Consider the following 20195-nt stretch of genomic DNA (forward strand, 5'->3'; position numbering starts at 1 on the left):
GGGAGTACAGCCAGTTTGTCCACTGGGTCAATCATGACGTGTTTTCCCACTGATGTAACTTTGGCAGGAGAATCTCCACACCAGGGTTAGCTGATCGGAAGGGATATAAGGTTGAAAATTACCTTTTTGTCTTTCACTTCCCTTTCCGTCATTAACCCGATCGTCCAAGTCCCACCTTTGCTGCTGCTACTTGACCACGAAGCAAATCAAACCCGTCATCACCAGAATCGAAGGTAGGCTACTTTTTATATATTACCTTTTAAATAGTCTTTTTCCATTAGCTCTGGACTCATGCATTTTTAATTCACTCTTACAAGCAATATTTTACTAAGGTGCAGTGCATATGTGTGTAATGTGGTCATTTAAGACATTTAAAGAAACACACCTGTATAATTCTATTTTATTTAGAAATTTGGTGCAAGCCGCCTTTATGATAATGGACACCTACACAAAAATGTACCTTCATCCTAAACTCAAAATGTGTCCATACAGGTGTGTTCCTGTATGGATGGAGTTACCTGGAGGAAGAGAGGGAAGCCGAGAGCTGCCGAGCCAGTGGAGAGACCGGCAGAAGGACGAGATGCCCCACCACATTCCTAGAGGAACGTGGCTAGTCCAGGTACGTGCACGCTTGCTGCACAGCTGGGAAAGTAAAATAACGGGTGGAGGGAAGGCACTGGAATTGGGTGGTGGGTAGTAAAGTGGATATATGCTCCTACACAGCCTTTATTCTGGGAACCTGTGTTCTGCCGGACATCCCATTTTTTGGCTTTGTTGTTGTTTGACTAACAGTACTAAATTAGAGAAAACAAGGAGTATTTCAGGGCAGTAAATGAAAAGTTTATTTTACCAATAAACCTAAAAGTTTTGAGTTTCGTATGGTGGTGGGTTAGGTGACACAACCAATGTAGTTTTTGTTTTGGTCTTTCCCCCTCACATCCCTCCCTGGAATTATATCAGAGCCAAAAGCATATACTTACCTGTGGCACTTTCTTTTCTTTTGAGGGGCTCACAAACAAGGCAGTGCTGGTCATCGAAGTTGTAGAAGAGGAACGATTACCAGTGGCACCCTGTTTTTGTGATATTCCACAAGTGTACATAAACAATAAATATTTTTTGTGTGCTGCAGCGGGGAGAGGACTCCAACTCCCACCTTCACCTGTGTGGAGAACACCTGACAGCTGGTGTGCGCTCAGAGTGCTACTTAAGGATGCTTTTGCCCCGCAGCGCGGGATGCATTGTGTGCAGCAGGGGGAAGATGACTCCAACCCCACCTTCACCCGCATAGAAGCCGCCTGTTAGCTGGTGTGCGCCCGGAGGAGCTACTTAAGGCTGATTTTGCCCCATAGCGCAGGACGCGTGCGGGACCGGGCCAAGAGTGGGGCCATCTACGTCCATCCAGGGCCGTATGAGGCCGGACTTTGCCCCCCCTCTTGACTTTAAGTTGTAAATATTGCTGACATACCAGGAAGTGTAATCCCTACAGCTACGAAATCGCCTCATCATTCTTACCTACAACGTGTCAGGATGAGAGACGCTGGGCATGGAGAATCCCAGAGCACTGGGAGACACAACACAGACTCCCTCATCTGTTACTATTGAGGGCATGCTGTCTGGATTGTTGCGGAGGAGATTTAACTCACAGAGCAACATTTGTCTTCGGAATGTGTGGGGTCTCATACTCCTTTTTCAACTACAGATTCTGGTCCTCCTACTGGTTTTACAAGCAGTGAGTGTGCAAATAAGTTTTGGGCGCCCCTGCAGCGCAAAATGAAAGTAGTTGTAATGTGGGTAGGGACTTGTCTGGACAAGCTAGTGCCCCTACGTCCCAAATATTGCAACCTGATGGCGGCGTTAAGCGCAAAAGACTGAAGGATAACAATGCCTCCAAGGAAGGACGTTAACATTGCGCAGTCAAGCTCCTAGCCAGATTCTTTCATGGCCCCAGTCGGCCGTGTCCTCCTGCATACCACAGTGCCCTTCTTTATCTTCAATGGCCACACAAACCCCTGACTCTTTTCAACTTGATCAACGTCTAATGGGTATGCTTTGCACGAAGATGTCTTCCATTTTAGACATTAAATTACAGCCACTGTTTGATCGATTGAGTAATATTGAGGGTCACATTGAGGGCCGGTCCAGGGTGGGTGAAACATACCCATCAGCTAGTGGGTCTTACGGGAATTGTGTGCAAGCTTCGTCATTTGAGGGGGTTCCTGATGAGCAGGGGGTTGCCAAGGCTAACGCTCGACCTTCGAGTAACAATTCAGCAATCAAACAGGCTCAGTTAGTTGACACTCAGGGTGCCGTTTTATCTGCAAGAGTGCCTGATAGTGTTGCCCCTAATATCATTTGTAATTTACAAGATCCAGGTGTTCAATTGGGCCCTGTGTCTGTCTCCGGCAATTTGTAAAGTTCAGCATCTGTGGTCCCTATGTTAGCACCATGTAAAGCTACTTTGAATCTTACACCAGTAGTCTGCCCCCATGTGTTAGTGCTTGCGGGGTTCCTGGTTTGAAGGCTGATCAAGAGGAATCATGGAACCAACTGTTGCCAAAGATTACACACTGGTTATCCCGACATAAAAAGTTTGTTTTGAGTGACCCAAAGGAGATTCTGATGGTGTGGCGAGTAGGGTGGCTTGGTGGCTCACAGAAAACTATACAAGGGGACTGAGTTGTGATGAATTTTAGAAGACCTGTGAGGCATATACTTAATTTAAAAGAATTATTTGTATCAAATGAAAGTAATAGTGTTAGTCTGCCCTTGGGGTTTTTCTATAAACGACCTACTTTGCAGCAGGGTCTTTCCCGTGCCCCACCTAGTTTTTCTGGGGCTATTTCTGATACTAATGCTTTTTCGACACTGAGTGGTTTAGAATTGGTGGGCTGGCTACCAGCAAACTACTCTAGGTGTATGACATCTGCGGCCACGGAGGACGCTCAAAACAGAGAGGCCCCGGTTACTGTCACTCTTGACTCAAATAAGTAAGCTTCTAATATGATAACACCAAATGCAGGTAATGAGTCACTGTGAATTATAAGATGGAACGTGGCAGGCTTGAAATCTAAGATCACAAATCATGATTGGCAGAACTTTGTTAGGACATATGATATTCTTTTACTCCAGGAAACATGGGATACTAACCCCATGCAATTTGATGGGTATCAATGCTTTACAAGACCCGTGTTACCTTCCAATAGAGGTCAGGCCTCTGTGGGGTTGGCCATTTGAGTCAAAGTTAATTTCGGAGGCTCAGTTAAAGTAATTGATACTTCCAAAAACAGTTTTCAAGCAATAGTTTTTAGGTCTAAAATTCACTTGTATATTGCGAATTTTTACAATAACAATTTTATTAATATTCCTAATTCCAAGTTTTGTTTATTATTTGAATTCATTTCTAGTCTAGTGGATAGCACAGCAGCAGCGGGGCACTTGTTCTGTCTTGCTTCGCTGGCAATTTCAATGCACATATTATAGATAGTTCTTGATTATCTACCTTGCACGGCCACACAATAACCAGTGGTCCTACCTTTCCCGAATCTGCTAGCTTGGTTAATGCATTAGCGGCCTTGCCATCGATTCACAGTACAGTTCCTACATTCAAGGGTAATGGAAGCCCTTCTGTCGTTGATTTCGTGTTTGTCATCGATAATTTGGCTAACCGTCTTCAGCGTGGTTTGGTTGCTTCCTCATCTTTCAACAATCATAATCCAGTAGAAATTGAGTTAGTTTTTTCACATAGGATTACTAATAGGAGAAATGTGGGTGCTTGCAATTTACAGCCATTGACAGACAAACTTAGGGTGGCTTGGAGATTGTGCAGTGCGGATTACTTTTTTGAAAATCTCATTAAACATAATCTCAGTATAGTGCTTGAATGTCTATCTGACCAGGCTTCGGGTGCTCTGTTGGTTGAGGCCTTCATTACGTTTTGTGTCAAAATTAAGGAAGGTTTACTTGTGTGCGTTAAAATGATTTCCAACATTCCCAGATGGTTTAATGCTGAGTGCTCCCTAGCAAATAGGGTTCTTCGATCAGCATTGCAGGTTAAATCCAGGTATACTGGATTAGTGCATGGCCTGCTTAAGGTGTATAAAGTGGCAGTTAATAAGCGTTGTCAAAAGTGGTTTCACTGCGCTGGGAATCTATATTGCAGGCCTTGCGTCAGGGCAACTGTAAGCTGCTTTGGTCCACTATATCCAAACTAAAGGAAAATGTTTTGGCCCTTACAGCTGTTTCTTGCCATATCACTAGTTGTAATTCAGAGGACTATTTGGTGAAATCTTTAGGGCACCTCCCTTGGCTACCACTTTTGAAGTTGACTTTTCATTAGTTTCTCAATTTTCTGTATCACTATCTGAGGTGGAACTTGCGATTACCCTTAGTAAAAGTAATAAGGTGTCTGGCCTAGACGCGGTACTTATTGATATGATGAAATGTAATATTCCTTTCTGGGCCCTGCTATTTACCAATATTTTTAACAGTTTGTCACATACCACCCTACTCAGCTCTTGGCGAATGTCAGTCATAGTTCCGATATTTAAAAAAGGCGATTGGTCACTCCTGACATATTATAGACCGATCTCTGTGATTGACAGTACGGCCAAAATACTGGGAAGGATTCTTTATACAAGGATTATTGATAGGGTGGATGCGAGATCCATTTTAAGTGAATGCCAGTTTGGGTTCAAACCCAAACTTGACACCACAGAGCAATGCCTCAACACCAACCTGGTGCTAGGTAAATACACTGTGGCCAAACGCATACCTATGTACCTTGCATTTATGGATTTGTCCTCATCATTCGATTGCGTAAATAGAAGAAAATTATGGGGAATGTTGTTGAAGCTGGGGCATGATGCTGTCTTGGTGCATTTTTTAGCTTTTTTGCATCAGGGAATGAAGGCAAGGGTCCATATTAATCAGTCGGGGAGGTTTCTGGAGATATCAATATTCACCGGGGCGTTCAACAGGGTCGTGTATTGGTCCCACTTTTATTCATACTCTGTATTAATGATTTGCATTTAGCACTTACTAGTGCTACCCAAGATGTCCCAGTAATTGGGGGTAGGCCCATGCCTGAACTTTTGTACACAGATGATGCAGTACTCATGGCGCGGACCCCAAATGCATTGCGTTCTCTTGTTTTTGCTTTTGTTAATTTTGTGACTTTGCTTGATCTTAGGACCAGTTTTACTAAATCGCATATCATGTCTTGCTGTCCAGAGTGCAAAACCTTGTCTACACTGTCAATCGGGTTTGATGTTTTGACCAGTAAAAGCACCTTTCCATATTTAGGTGTGCTTTTTTCAGCTCAAGGCTCTTGGTCACCCAATATCATGCATCGTACAAATACATTCTTAAAGGCTTATGTGGTTATGTGTAGCCTTCCTCAGCCGATGGGAGGTGGCTCTTTATTTTCACTGTTTCATATATACAAATCTCAGTGTGTTCCAATCTCAATGTATGGTGCTGAGGTCTGGGGCATACCGAACTGCTCTGCCATTCAAAGGGAGATAAATAAACTTCTTTGTAGGTTAATATCCCTCCCTATATCTACTGCTACTTATGTTTGTCATAAAGAGCTCACGTTGCCATACCTTGAGGATTTGATTCAGATCTGACCAGTTCGTTGTTGATTTGGAAAAACCCAGAGGAATTTTTAACCAAGGAGATAGTATTGGACTGTTTTCTGTAGACAAAGGCTTGCACATTCTCTGGCTAAACCAAGTTAAATCAGTCTTTGTACACCTGGGGTAGGGGAGATGTTTTTCATATCCTTCATTGTGTATTTACATCTCAAACAAATCTGTGGTGGATGCGTTTTCTTTATTTGCGGAATCTGCACAGATCAGAAGTGTGGCTGGGAAAACTAAGATAGCCAAATACTTGGATTTAAGGGAGTTTTACCATCTTAGTAATTATATTTGGCTTGTCCACAATAGGTGGGAACGTTCCCTGCTTTTTTGCTTCTGATCTGACACTATAAAATATTTGCTCTGTTTCCCTTTGGGATATTCAAACTATTCTGAGTCCATGCCATGTCCATGTCATAACACTTCTGATCAGGAAATGTTACAATGTATTTTCTTTTGTAAGTATTATATGCAGTTTAAAGTGTTATCCACTTTTGAAAAAGTTCCACTCTGATCTTAGATCATGCAGGGTGGCGTTTAGGTTTTTATTGCTCTTAGAAAATGAAGCGGTAATATGTAAAGTTGGTTCATTTTTAAAGCTGCTGTACGCTCACGGAGAACAATGTTATGACCTTTTTGTTTCTCTGTTTTATTATTTTTGTGCTCTGAACTAAGTATTGTGATTCTTATGATTAATTACCGCTGTTGTTAGTGTTGTGCTAATGGGTACTATTATTAACAAATTCTTTTATTTTATCGAGATTTTATTTGTAATAATTTTTATAACCGTATGTGTTTTAATTGTGCTTAAATGTTATGGTTGCTAATAAGCTACTGAATAAAGTTTATTCAATTGAATTAAGGTGTGTTTATTCATTTTTCATAAACTATCAAATCATATACATATGCATTACACATTATTGGAATAATTTAAATTTAATAAAATGTAGAAATTTTTAAATGAGATACTTCTCTCAAATTTTTACATTTTTTATTCAAAATAAAAATATAAAGGGAGGACAAATATAATGCACAGCAACAGCCTGTGCGATTGTTGCTCAGAACTTGCCTTCTAAACCTCCTCAGGAAGGGGCATCTAGTGGGCACAGAGCCGGCACCCCAAGGACCTTTCCTGGGAGGGGTAGGTTCTTTTTGACAGGTTTTAGGGATTGGTAAGACATGAATTCAGGAGGAGGAGTACATGTAGCAGGGGTGGGAGAGGATTGGGTTTGGTAGGTAGAGGGAGCTGGAGTGGGTGATGTGTGTTTGTGTGTACGTTTGCAGTTGCATGTGGGTCTGGTGTATGTTGTGTATGGCTGGGTGTGTGTTTTTGGCAGATGTTTGGTGTTTAGGTGAGTGTGTGTGTGTTTGGGTTTGGTGGGTGTTGTTGTGGGTGTGCTTTTGTGTGAGTGTGTTTGTTTGGATAAGTGTGCTGTTGAGGTGGTGGTACTTAAGGGTGTGCTGGTGGTTGTGGTGGTTGTTATTGTATTCGTGGCTGTGGTTTTGGTGTTTGTGGTACTTGTGGGCGTGGTGGTAGGTGTGGTTGTGGGTTTAGTGGGGGGCGTGGTGCCTGTGGGTGTAGTGTCAATAGTGTGTGTATGCTGTTTGGGTGTTTGTTTGTGTTTATATGTGTGTGGGAGTGTGCTGTTTGTATCGGTTGGAGTAGCTGCCTGTAAAGAAGTGAGTGTGCTTGGGATAAGGGTGGGACTTGGGATTTGGGATGAGGAAGGGACCTGGGTTGGGGGAAAAGGTTGGGCTGGGTCAGTAAGGAGGCTATTTTTGCAAATGAACTCTGCATGTCAGACATTGAACTGTGAATGGTATCCAGAAATGCAACCATTTGTTGAATTTGACAACTTAGGCCCTGTAGACCATTCTCAATCGCATTCTGGCCTACAAAGAGTCTGCATAAGAGGCCAATAGCCTCCTCATTCAGCGCAGGCAGGGGGACAGGGGTGAGGAGAGGTGCCTGTGGCAAAAGAGACCCCAGCCCTTTTGGGGGTTGGGCTTGGCCAATTGGGGGGAAGCAAGAGGGAGGGTGGAGATGGGTCTGTGGGTGGTGGACAGGAATGTGATTGGTACAGTTCCTTTAGGGTCCACCCCCACAAGAAACTGGTCGCTTGTGGAGGCCGCCAAAGAAGATGACGGGCTGGTGGCCTCCGTTTCAGTCCCCTCACCTTCCATGCCACTGTGTCCATCGGTGTCCAAGGTCTCTCCACCTGACACACAGTGGCCAGCTGTGTCCCGCCTTTGAGACCAATTTCCCCTTCAGCTGCTCCTGAAGATGCTGAAGAGACATATACAATAGTTTTATAGCATCTGTGTGAATAGAACTGTTCATAAGGTTTTTTCACAAAACATTTCCCAATTTTTCATATTTCACCTCCTTCAAGGCTTTCAAATTTAGGTGTAATTTATCATTATCTCATGCATGTACGGAACATCTTCAGATATAGCTTGATACATTTCTAATGCACTGTAGTACAGCGCAAACATAACTTTACATTTGACTCCAAAAATTATAAGTTTTTTTTCAGTTTGTTTTACCATTTGTGATTTTTTTTAAAAATATGCTGGCTTTCAGTATAGGCAAAAAATTATATAACATTACTGTAAAATTAAATATACTGATTCTTACATCATTTTTAATTAATCATTAAAATACAGTTCACAATATGCAACAGATTAAACCTTGATACATTTCTCAAATTTCATAATGAATCATGAGTTGTGCCTGATTTTGAGTTTTACAGGGGGGATACTCCAACATATATGTGACAGAATATTCCATCTGCAAAAGTAGTCTATTTTTGTTTATTATTGATTTTGGTTGTTCGTTCAATAACTTTATTTGATCAATCGACTATAAAAGTGCAATAAAAGCAGGATTAAAAACATCATATTGCAATAAAAACCATAATACAACAAGGCTATAAATATGATGATTGCTATATCCCCCCCATAAAAATACATAAATAACATATAAACCCTTAAATGTGATTTCAGTTTTAAAATTGACCTATCACAAAAATACATTCAGTGGGTCATTATGAGTCTGGTGGACGGAAAACTCTGTCCCCAAAATTCCCGACAGGATGGCCGCCAGCTACACAGTTATTTAGGGCTTCCCACTAGGTCGGTGGGTGGAAACCTAAGTTTCCTTCCGCAGAGCCTAGCGGTAAACAGGCTACAGCATTATCACTGGCTCGTAATTGAGCCAGTGGCAATGCTGTAGGCCGCAGGGTGCACCAGCACCCTCACAATGTTGGGAGGATGCTGGGCAGGGGGGCCCCCTGCACCTGTTCTCCGCCAGCCTTTTCATGCCGGTGTTACTGCCATGAAAAGGCTGGCAGAGAACGAGGTCGTGATCCTCATGGCAGCACTGCTTGCAGTGCGGCCCTGGCGAACTAGGATCTCCGCCACCGCCAGACTGCCAGGATCCAAGATCCTTGCGAAGCAGGCAGTTCCCTGGCGATCTGACTGGCAGGGTTGGTATGTGGCGGTCGGACCGCCACTCTTGTAATTAGGCCCTCAGTGTTAGACCACTAACATTGTTGAGGTTACAGAGCACATTTCCTTCTCAGTTTCAAAGACTGTGTAATGAAATTCAGGACTGAACAACAGATTAGTGGGGTCTCCTGGTGATTGTTAAAGTGTTTTCCTCTAAGCATCGGGCGAAGAAATCATGACCTAAAAGAAGAATATAAGGTGTAAAAAAGCATAAAGTGCTTGGTTGGCTGATTCGACTTCCCATCGCAAAGGCAGCAAGGTAATGTTGGAAACCAGGTCCCTGGTACAGGGAAGGCCACGAAAAATACTAAAAAAATTATCTTATTTCCCTGGAGCCGTGTAAGATAAAATATAAGATCCAGGGCCTTTACCCATATCAAATAAGGCTCCATACCCGTAGTGGTGGACAATGGAACATATGATTGGACCATTACTGAGTCCAGCATTTTCGTGAGCCTAGCTTACTCTTTAATGGCAATGTACTTTTCCCTTACCAAGTTTTTAGGGTTGGGGGATCTTGTCCGGATCTTCAAAATAAGCAGTCAGGCCCAGGTTGCACAGTGTGTTTTTGACATATTGAGGTCAAGGGATTGCTTGCAAATTAGTTTGTGTGAGACAGTCTTGAACAATACTTCAGGTAAAGCCCAATTCTTCAGAGGTCCAAATTTTAAGCCATGTGTGGATATGGTCCAAACCTACCCTATCTTCCAAGAAATGTACCATAAGTAAGCCCCCTCCCGCTGGCCCAGGGACCACCACCTCCCCGGGTCGATCTTGTAATTAAAGCGGGGGGGCCCTGTAGCTCCCCCCACTGCCCCTGGGACCACCACCTCCCTAGGGCGAATTGTAATTAAAGCGGGAGGCCCTGTGCTCCCCACCCACTGCCCTGGGGGGCACCACCCCACACTGCAGTAAATGTTTTTAAAAATAAAGGGGGTCCCTATGGTACCCCTGCTCCCCGGAGACCACCACCCCCTGGGGCTAAGATCTAGTTGAGGGGACTGCCACCCCTAGAGATGGCTCCTGCTATGTCCCAGGGGTGCCAACCCCCGGGACACAGCTGTTTGCTGTGGCTTGGCTGCAGCGCTGCAGCCAAGCCACAGCAAACACTTTGGGTTTTGACAGCAGGACCTTTAAAGCATGTTCCGCTGACAAAATCCAAATTTTCATCTCTGTCCCCTGCGCGTGTAGAGGGGACAGAGATGAAATGCTTCAGCAAGCAGGGAGCTGCTGTCAAAGCAGCTCCGTGCTTGCTGAAGCACTTACACTTATGGCTTCCCCGCAGTGCCAGGTAGCCCGTAAGGGCATTGTTTTAAAAATAAATTAAATTTTAAAAAAGTAGGGACCATGGGGGTAGCCCTTGAGGGCTCCCTCATGGTCCCACATAGCCCGTAAAGGGTTTTATAATAAAGATTGAATACATTAAAAAAAAAAAAAAAAGTAGGGGGCCACGGGAGAGCCCTTAATGGCTCCACCCGCGGTCCCCAATTTATTTACATATATTGTTTTACTACAAAGCCCACAAAGGGCTACAAATATATATATATATATATATATATATATATATATATATATATATATATATATATATATATATATATATATTAAAAAGAAAACAAAGCTCAGTGTGTGTGAAGGTCACAGACCTTCACACTGAGCTATGGGGGTTCAAGTCCAGCTGGACTCATTTTCCTTTTTTTTTTTATTAAAACATTTTTACTTTTTTAAATATTTGGTTAAATCTTACAGAAATATCTAATTGTAAGTAAATGAGATATTAAAGCCTAAAAAAACAGTTTTTCTCTCTGTTTCTTTCTCTCTTTCTGTCTCTTTCAATCAGTTTCTCACACACTCACTTAGACACTTACGCACCCCCTACTCACAGACCCACTCAGACACTCGCGCACCCACTCACAGACCAAATAACACCCTCATACAGCCACTCAGAGACCCGCGCACAGACTATGCACACACTAAAACATTGATATACGCACTCTCACACCCAGACAGACAATCTGACAGCTACTCTCCCCCCCAGATACACCCTCTCACATTTATTCTCACACCCATAAAAGCTGCAGCTAACTCCTGCCACACACGGCGAAAGGGCTGTGCACAGCACGGGTTTGGGTGGTTAGGGAGTGTTGGCCGCAGGGTCTGGCTGCAGGCCAGGTTGTGCGGGCAACCTCTTCAGGTGCATGATTGAAGGACATGCATGGTTGGGTGCTTAAAGGGGGTTGGCCTCTGTGGCCAACCGCCGCCGCACATAGCCAAACGACGTGCGCTACGGTGGTTGAATTAACGTATAGTAATTAAAATTACTATTCGTTAAAAAAAACATAGAAATTCACTGAGAAAAACAAAGTTTACAGGGACGTTATAGTTAGGAAATAGAATGAAAAAAAACTTAGATAGAGATATGGAGTTTGGGGTCTCTGAACTCACAATTAAAAAATATGTCTTTTGGTGAAGTTGGTTTTTGAATTGTAAGTTTCAAAATGTCACTTTTAGATTGTGGGCATTTTCTTGCTTAACCATTCTGTGCCTCTGCCTGTCTTCTAAATACACGTCTGGTCAGGATGACAGTGGGGCTGTTTGTGCATTCACTCTAGACCGTCACACAAAGGGAGCTGAGGTGTGCCCTGCATATCCTGATGGCCAATCACCAGGCTGATGGGTCTTCCTGAGGTAGAGTGGTGGGAGGAGCTGACAGTTGCACCTAAGTAGGGCTGTACCTGTCCTTACACAAATAAGTCTCCAACCCCCTGGAGTGTACCTGGGGCCATGGCAGGGAAAGGCAGGGTCTTGTGCACTACAAAGATTTCTCTTTGAAGTTTGCTTACTTCAGAGACAGAAATGGTTATAAGTACTGGACCTTTGACACACAACGCATCACGCACAGCCCCGGGAGCCAATTTCTCATCGACCCTGCACCGCAGTAAGGAAACAAGGCTACATGTCCGGAAGTCGGTGCATCACCTTTCCTGAGAGGAAATAATCGATGCATCACTTCCCCTGCCCGTAAGGAACCAATGCATCAGTTCACATGCGAGGAAAAAATTTACGCATCACTTCCTCTGCACAGTAAGGAACTAATGCATCCCTTTGCTTTTCCGACGCCTCACCTCCCCTGTGACCCGCCTCGTCTTTGTTTTTGACATATCCCACGTACTGTGTGCTAAAGAGATACATCCATTGATTCCTATGGATTAAGATTTGCTTATACTTTTAAAAGGAGATATTTTAGCATCTGTATGTTGGATTTTTGTTGTTTTGGTCTTGTTTTACTCAGATAAATATTGGCTATTGTTCTAAACTGGTTTGTAGTCCTTTTGTGGTGTTTTAACTGTGTTACTGTGTGTGTGTGTGTGTGTGTGTGTGTGTGTATACACATTGCCTCTGAGATAAGCCTAACTGACTGAGCCAAGCTACCAAGATGGTGAGCAGGGGTTATCTTAGCTGTGTGACTCCTTTACCCTGAGTAAAGTGAGGGTCCCTACTTGGACAGGATGTAAACCACTGCCAACTAGATAGCCCATTTCTGACAGATATTAAAGAAAGTGTTGCAAATGTTATTATCATTATCATTAGACATATGAACCCAGGGAGAGGAAAAAGACGACAGCCTCAAGTTTTTCAACCATTTCCAGACCTTGCCACCATGGAAGCTTGGCATACTATCAAAAAATCAAATTGAATAGGCAAGCTAATACTGAGTTATCTCATCAGCTGGAGCCAAATCTTTTGCCTCACAATATAAATCCCACATCAATAACACCAATAGTGAAAATAAAGGCAGTACTAGATGTTGTGGCCACAGGATCATTCCTGTACAATGTGGTAGCATCTGTTGGAATGTCACAACCAACTTTAAGTGGTGTGCTACAAGAAGTTCTTTCTTCAATGATGAGAGACATCAACAGCTTCATACAGTTTGCACAAAATGAAGATTTTGCTAATGTGAAGGGAGCTTTGCATGCTTTGGGTCACCAACCACATGTGGTTGGAGCAATTGATGGCACACATATTGCCTTAGTCCCACCACAACACAAAGAACAGGTCTATCGCAAAAGAAAGAACTTCCATCAAATCAATCTTCAAATTATCTGCTTACCTCATTTGTACATCAAAAGCATGTGTTCAAGTTTTCCAGGCTCAACCAATGATTCCTTTGTACTACAAAACAACACTATACCCCGGCAAATGTCACAACTTGGACATGAGAGGGCCTGACTTGTTGGTAAGTACAATCTGTGAATATATTTTTTGATTAACTTCAAGTTTAATTATCTACAATAGTTTACATCGTTGTCTCATTTTTATTTTTTAATTCAAATAGGAGACTCAGCTTATCCTAACGGGCCATGGTTGTTAGTACTGCTGAGGAATCCAACAACGCCAGGGGAAGTCTGCTTCATTGATGCCCTTTGAAGAACACAGAGGCCAGTGGAGTGTACTTTTGGGCTCCTAAAGGCCAGATTTTGATGTCTGGAGAAGACTGGTGGATCCCTCTTCTACTTACCCAATAAGGTGTACAAAACAACCATGGCATGCTCCATGTTGCACAACATATTCCTGCGACTGAACACCCCATACATTGCAGCGGATGGAGACCATGTTGAGCCACTGGGTGAGGATGTTGAAATGCCAAATGAAGATGATAGTGATGAAGAGGAAGGAAATGACTTACATTAAGATGTTATTTGCAACTTCTTCACATGCACATGAGTGTAAGTATATCTTTACATATTTTTACATAGAGGGCCTCATTACGGGGCTGGCAGACTTCAACTGCCAGCCCCGCAGTGACAATCAGGACCACCGCTGCTGTGTTAGTCCGTACGCCACATTAAGAGCCTGGTAGTCAAACCGCCAGGGCCCTGCCAGCCCTGCTGAAATCGTTGATCCGGATGGCCTGGTGGTGGCGGAGATCGTAATACACCAGGGCAGTGCTGCATGCAGTCCTGCCCTGCTGATTACGGCCTCTTTCTCCGCCAGCCTGTTCATGGTGGTTTCATGAAAAGGCTGGCGGAGAACAGGTGCAAGGGTCCCCCTGCCCAGCACAATCTCAACGTTCACTGTCTGCTGTGCAGACAGTTAACATTGCGAAGGTGCTGGTGCTCCCTGTGGGCTACCACATTGCCACCGGCACGATTACAAGCCGGAGACAATGCTGCTGCCTGTTTCCCACTATGCTGGAGGGCGGAAACCTTGGTTTCCGCCCTCCAGCCTAGCAGGAAACTCCTAATAGGTCCGGCGGGGTGGTCGCAACTACGGCTGCAGCCACCCTGTCAGGAGTTTGGCAGACGGGCTTTTCTGCCCGCCATACTCATAATGAGGTCCTAAATGATAAACCAACTTCTAATATAATGAGGATAAAAGTCTGTGCTGGATATTTTTTTAGGAAGGGCAAGTTAAGGAAAATCCAGGGCAAAGATGTTTGTTGATCAAAGATTTGACACATTGACTACTGTGTTCATTTACATTGTTTATCTTCGATTGTTCTTAGAAAATGTGTCCTCAAAATTATTCATTTGTAATGTGTATATTTTGTCATGTAATTTAAAGAGTCTTTTAGTTTTTTCTTTTTTAGGTTCCTTCACCATGTCATCTTCATTAAGACATGTAAAAGTTGTGACATTTGCAGTTAACTTCTGCTGTTGCACAGTAAAAAGGGAACATGGGTTGACTCTGTGAAGGAGACACACACACACTTTGTGTGTACATATCTTGTACAAAGACAACTTGCACAGTGATTGAATTGAAGTTTTTAGATGAAGCATAGCAGTGAGCAAGCGCTGCTTTTCCGACATGTTGTAATCTATTCTGGGCTTTAATCATGCCCAACTCACGTCCATCGCTTTAATTGTCCCTCAACTTACCTTGCAAAACTCCCTTGATGTCAATGGCAAATGCTTTACGTTTTCTCCATCTTGCGAATGCTTTGTTACCATCTTGGAGACCGACCCTGATACATGGATAATTGCATGATTGCCGATATACTTCAGTGTGGGCGAACTAACTTTCTTTTGTCTTACACATTCACGCTACATGTTAAGCTTTAAAGTTACATACAGTGCAAACTCCATTGGTGGTATTGGAGCACTTTGCACGAGCGCCAGTTACGTAACATTGTTGACTTTGTCTCTCCCCTTGATGCTCCATGGCGGGGGAGAGCAGAAATGCTTTGCCGTGTTTTGATTCGGTATTGGGGTTTCCATGTTGAAGACACTCTATTGCGTTTCCCGTGGCGCCTGCCGCTGTAGTTTTTATTTGTCTGCTTACAAGGCAGTTTGCAAGAGTTAGGCCATTTTTAAAACCCCTCAGGGACTTGCAAGCAAAATGAAGAGTGTCAGAGCCCCTATCCCGTCCCACCCCACCCTGTGCAAAGCACGCCAACCATCTGTTAGACGAGTGAGTGTTGCACCCTGCTAGTGTGGAAGCCTTCAAGTGTCCTGGTAGTCTGTGGCTGCTCCTGCACTGTCGCCATGTACACTGTCACAACAGTGTGTTGAGTCTAAAAGATAATAGTTTATTTTGCTTTCTCTTGTATAGTGCTTTATACCGCCTTTTTCCAGTTTCTAGGTGCAAAGGAGTCACTGTTAACCAATTATGTGATGGTTGTCAAATGTCAAGTCATTATAGCTGGTCCAGTTATGATACCTAAGCATTATGTACAATGCGATTTCAGGTTATTTTAGAGAAAATGAAAGGAACTGTTGTAAATTAACTGATGGAACTGAGTGGAATCATTTTAACTAAGCATAGCTATTTATGACAGTAAGGAAATGATACAGAAACTATTGAATCAGATGATGTACAAACCTACTGTAAAGCATTCGTTCACTGCGGCAAAGGATTTTGTCCTGACTCCAGATGATTATTGCTTCCGTTTACACACAGTTTGAGCTGCGTAATTCCTCTTGGAGAACTGTGCAAGGGACTAATTGCTATTTGTGCACAACCTGCTATTGGAAATCAGGTGCAAACAGTTTGCATTCAGCGTCAAAATTGCCCCGGCACTTTGAATGAGGATGTAAATCATGTTCATGCAATTGACCTCGGAAGAAGGAAAGGTCAAGTATACTAAGTAAGAGTTGTACCTGTAACCACAAAGTTAAACGCAGACACCTGAAGTCAATTCACGATCCGCACAGAAACAAGACTGCTTTCCAGTTTAGCTTCTCTGCCATTATAATGGACTACATATCCCACAATGAAAAGAACAAAGAGGAACTGGGTAAGCTACTCACAACAGATGTAGGATAACATTAGATCCTGGGGCATAATAAAACCCTTTCTTTATAGTGAATTGTATTCATGGTCACATATATAGATGAGCTAACGCTACCTGCTCTGTCAGTCATCACACGAGTGGCAAATATCTTGCCTCAAGTAGGTCTCTGTAATTCCCTCAGTGCTTAGGAAGGTGACTTAAATGCGGCTTTGTCTGGCTTTATTACAAACAATTGTAAGCTGTCACGGAATATGGTTGTCCACGTTCTATGGGTGTTGGACCTAATATGAATTACAAAACAACAAATTGTAAAAGTCTGGATTATACATCAGATGAGTTTGAAGCTACAAATGAAGCAACTTAAAAGGAAAAAGATCATTAGTAGAATGATTATACCTGCCAGTGATATTATGTTAAATTACACAAACTATTTAAATTACACACATACATACTTCAAAAAAGCAGGTAAAGAGATGTCCTGAAAGATTAATTGGAAAATGTGTATATAAGAGTCTGGACCAGTGTGCGCTGTCAAATTGCCAGCAGTGGGAGGCAACCTTGATCCCTGCTGCAGGAAGATGTTCGAGTTTCCTTTTGAAAATGTGGCCTGCTCTCATACTTAAAACATTGACATTCAAGGAATGTTGTGACTAGTCAAAGGGCTTGTTTTGGTAATCATTTTTGCAGCTGGGCTGACATGGCTTTATTCCCTCAGGGTTTTTTAGAGAAAGCAGCAGTCACATGGCTCGCTTATTGCCCGATGAAAATGCAGAATTTGAGCAGCTGTGTTTACTATGCCCAGATCACCTCCCCACAAGAGTTTACCCCTTTTGCATGGCTTCGGAAAATACTAATATGTGTGCAAAGCTTCGGACATCCTTGTAAAATATTCAACCCTTGAAAATGTGGAGTGGATATTTCTGCCTCAGCCAGTAAAAATAGGACTGTGTTTCAGTTTTCCAGCCAATACCTGTGTAGCTGTGTTCCACAAATAAGCCAAACTGTGCATTGACCTTTAAAAGCTTTTCATTATGCGGCTCTGTGTCCAGGGGCGGCTCTTCCATAAGGGCGGAGGAACATTGCCTCTCCCGCCAGCAGCAGCAGCTGCAAATCTTTTCCCCCAAAACAATGTGTTTTGGGATTCTAATGTGCTGTCAAACTCTTTGAATAGGAGTAGTAAACCACATGGAGGCACAGTTTGCCAGGCAAGGGACACCCAGCTGTAGCCCTCCAGAGTAAACACCTTCTCACAGACATGGCTTTGTGCAGCTGTTTGGAGTGCTGGGTCGCTGTTTGCTGCATTGCCCTCTAGGGGGCGCAGTGCATGCTCTGCTGGAATGTACAGCAACCACTTGCAACTGTTGTCCCTTCATGTCACCCTCGCCCTACTCACCAAATCATGTGGTTAGGTTTAGTGCAGTCATAAGTGTGAAAAGAAACGCAAGCAATAAATATTTCTTCAATTGCAGGGGACGGCCGAGTGAGGACAGGCTGGGCTGCAGGAAAATGTCCTGGCAAGCTGGGTCAGGCTCAGCCAAATTCCAAGCTTCCTGAAATTTGACTGAATTTTTCCCGTCCTGTCTCACCTTCCAGTGGTACTGGCCTCCTTGAACATCCCTGATTCCCTAGCTGTCTTGCGACAGTGGGGTCGACATTCAACATCCCTTGCCAGCTTTATCATTGCCCACTGCTGGGGCACCAGGATAGATAATGTGTGGTAAATGTTTAATTTTCTTTTATCAACCAAATGTGGCTTACGCCGCTGATATAAAAATTAATATGTTTTACCACCTTCTTTATTCAAACTGTGCCAGTTTTTGTTATCCGCGCCAATGTAGAGGTTGTTTATTCACATAAATGTGTTTTACTTGTTTTGATACTGGGTGCAGACGGAGGATGAGGGGTGCAATCCAGGCCCCTACCTCATAGGCAACAAGTACTTTACCAGGGAAATGATTCCCTCATGCACCCCCAAAGCGGCTTGACCCTCTACAGAGCTCCAATGCTAAAACTAGGTTTGCGCTTTAGAAATTACAAAACGTACTACATGTAAGTGCTGCAGCCTTTGGCCGCTCCAACGCACATGCTCACGTTTGGAGGCCACCTCTGCAAAAGCATTTTATTGCACTTCATCCATTGCACACAGGTTATTGGCTGAATGTTATAGGAGTTAAACAATATAAAAAGATGGGCATTGGTAACATTTATGAGTGGACATGAACACTAAAACTGCAGTATAGCGTCTGTCTTTTGTAGGGTGGTCATCTCATTTGGTTTTCTTTAATGACAATATGGTTGCAAGATCTTTTAGTATATATGTTTTTTGGTAGCTGATGTTTTAAATGCATTCCACTGCATACAAAAAAATACAAAAAAATGCTGTTTTCAACACCAATACCTCTAACTTTCGCAAATGCAAGACGTAATGCATTGAAAACGCTTGTTGAGATTGCATTAGACTTGTTTTCCATTGAGTGTTCCACCAAACCAATGTGTGCTGCTTAAATAGACCTAACCACGTGTGGTAGTTGACCCAAAGCATACGTATCTCCCTTCACTTCGGCAAAATCCTCATTTTGTGTTAAGTGTATAAAGCTGTTGATGTGTCTCATAATTGTAGAAAGTATGTCTTGTAGCATAACACTTAAAGTTGGTTGTGGCATTCAAGTAGATACTGCAACAGTGTATTGCAATGATTCTGTGGACACAAAATATAGTACTGCCACGACTTTGACTGTTGGTGCTATTGATGTGGGATTCATATTGTAAGCCAGAAGATCTGGCTCCAGCTCATGACATAAATGAATAATAGTTTGTCTAACAAATCTGTTTATTTAGATTATACCTCGATCTTCCATGGTTGCAAGGTCTGGAACTGTAAGTATTACAATGGCACCGAGTATTTGGGTTATGCATGGGTTGTAATGTTTTTGGAAAACTATGCCAATTTAATAAAAATGCTAGTTTTGATTTGTTGTGTTTGTTTTTTGTCATTTTTAAAAGGTGCGAGAAACATTACCTACATGGAATTTATTTTGGATTAATAATCATTTTAATTATTTACATTTTAAATGTATGATGGAAGGTAGCAAATTAACAAATTTATTAAAGAAATTCTGTACCAGTCTTTGGCTTTGTTAGTTTTAATTTTATTCAACAAACCCAAATAAACTGAAACAGGATGAAAACAAAAACCCAAACAAAACATTAAAAAGTCAGTCAGGGTGAATTAAACTACTAATGTAGAGCCAAAATTGTTTAAATTCAAAAGGTAATCAGAAAGGTAAATGTAAAGGTAAATGTGTCCAGAAAATAGTCCACAGAGTGAATGGTAGTCACATACTGGAGGAAATTAGGTTCTGCATCTCTTGCTGGAGGTGGTGGAGGTCTTGCCATCCTCTTGTGATGGTGGTCCGGTACAAATCCCCTCCTGAGAGCGGGGATGAGGAGGAAAATCCACAGTCGCAGGGACTGAGGTTGGTGCAGCTGTTTCCTCTTGTGGCAGGCCCTCCCTTTCTGTTGCTGAGACAGATGTAGTTGCTACACATGTTGTTGGACCACAACGGGGAAGATGTTGCTGGAAAGGCCCTGCACATATGTGTAAAAATATCATGCAGCACCCCAGTCAAGGTTCCCAAATTGTAGTTTAGATTCTCCATCTGTACATTGTGCTCCCTCTGCAATGGCTTCATGTCTTGGAGCTCTGTATGGACATGTCCCATCATGTCTGGGGACTGATGGAGGGATCCCAAGACTTGGTCGATGGTGGCCTGGGTGACAGTGAACCCAGTGGCCTCACTTTGCTGTCC

Source organism: Pleurodeles waltl, chromosome 3_1 (assembly GCF_031143425.1).
Source record: "Pleurodeles waltl isolate 20211129_DDA chromosome 3_1, aPleWal1.hap1.20221129, whole genome shotgun sequence".
In the NCBI taxonomy this organism is placed as follows: Eukaryota; Metazoa; Chordata; class Amphibia; order Caudata; family Salamandridae; genus Pleurodeles; species Pleurodeles waltl.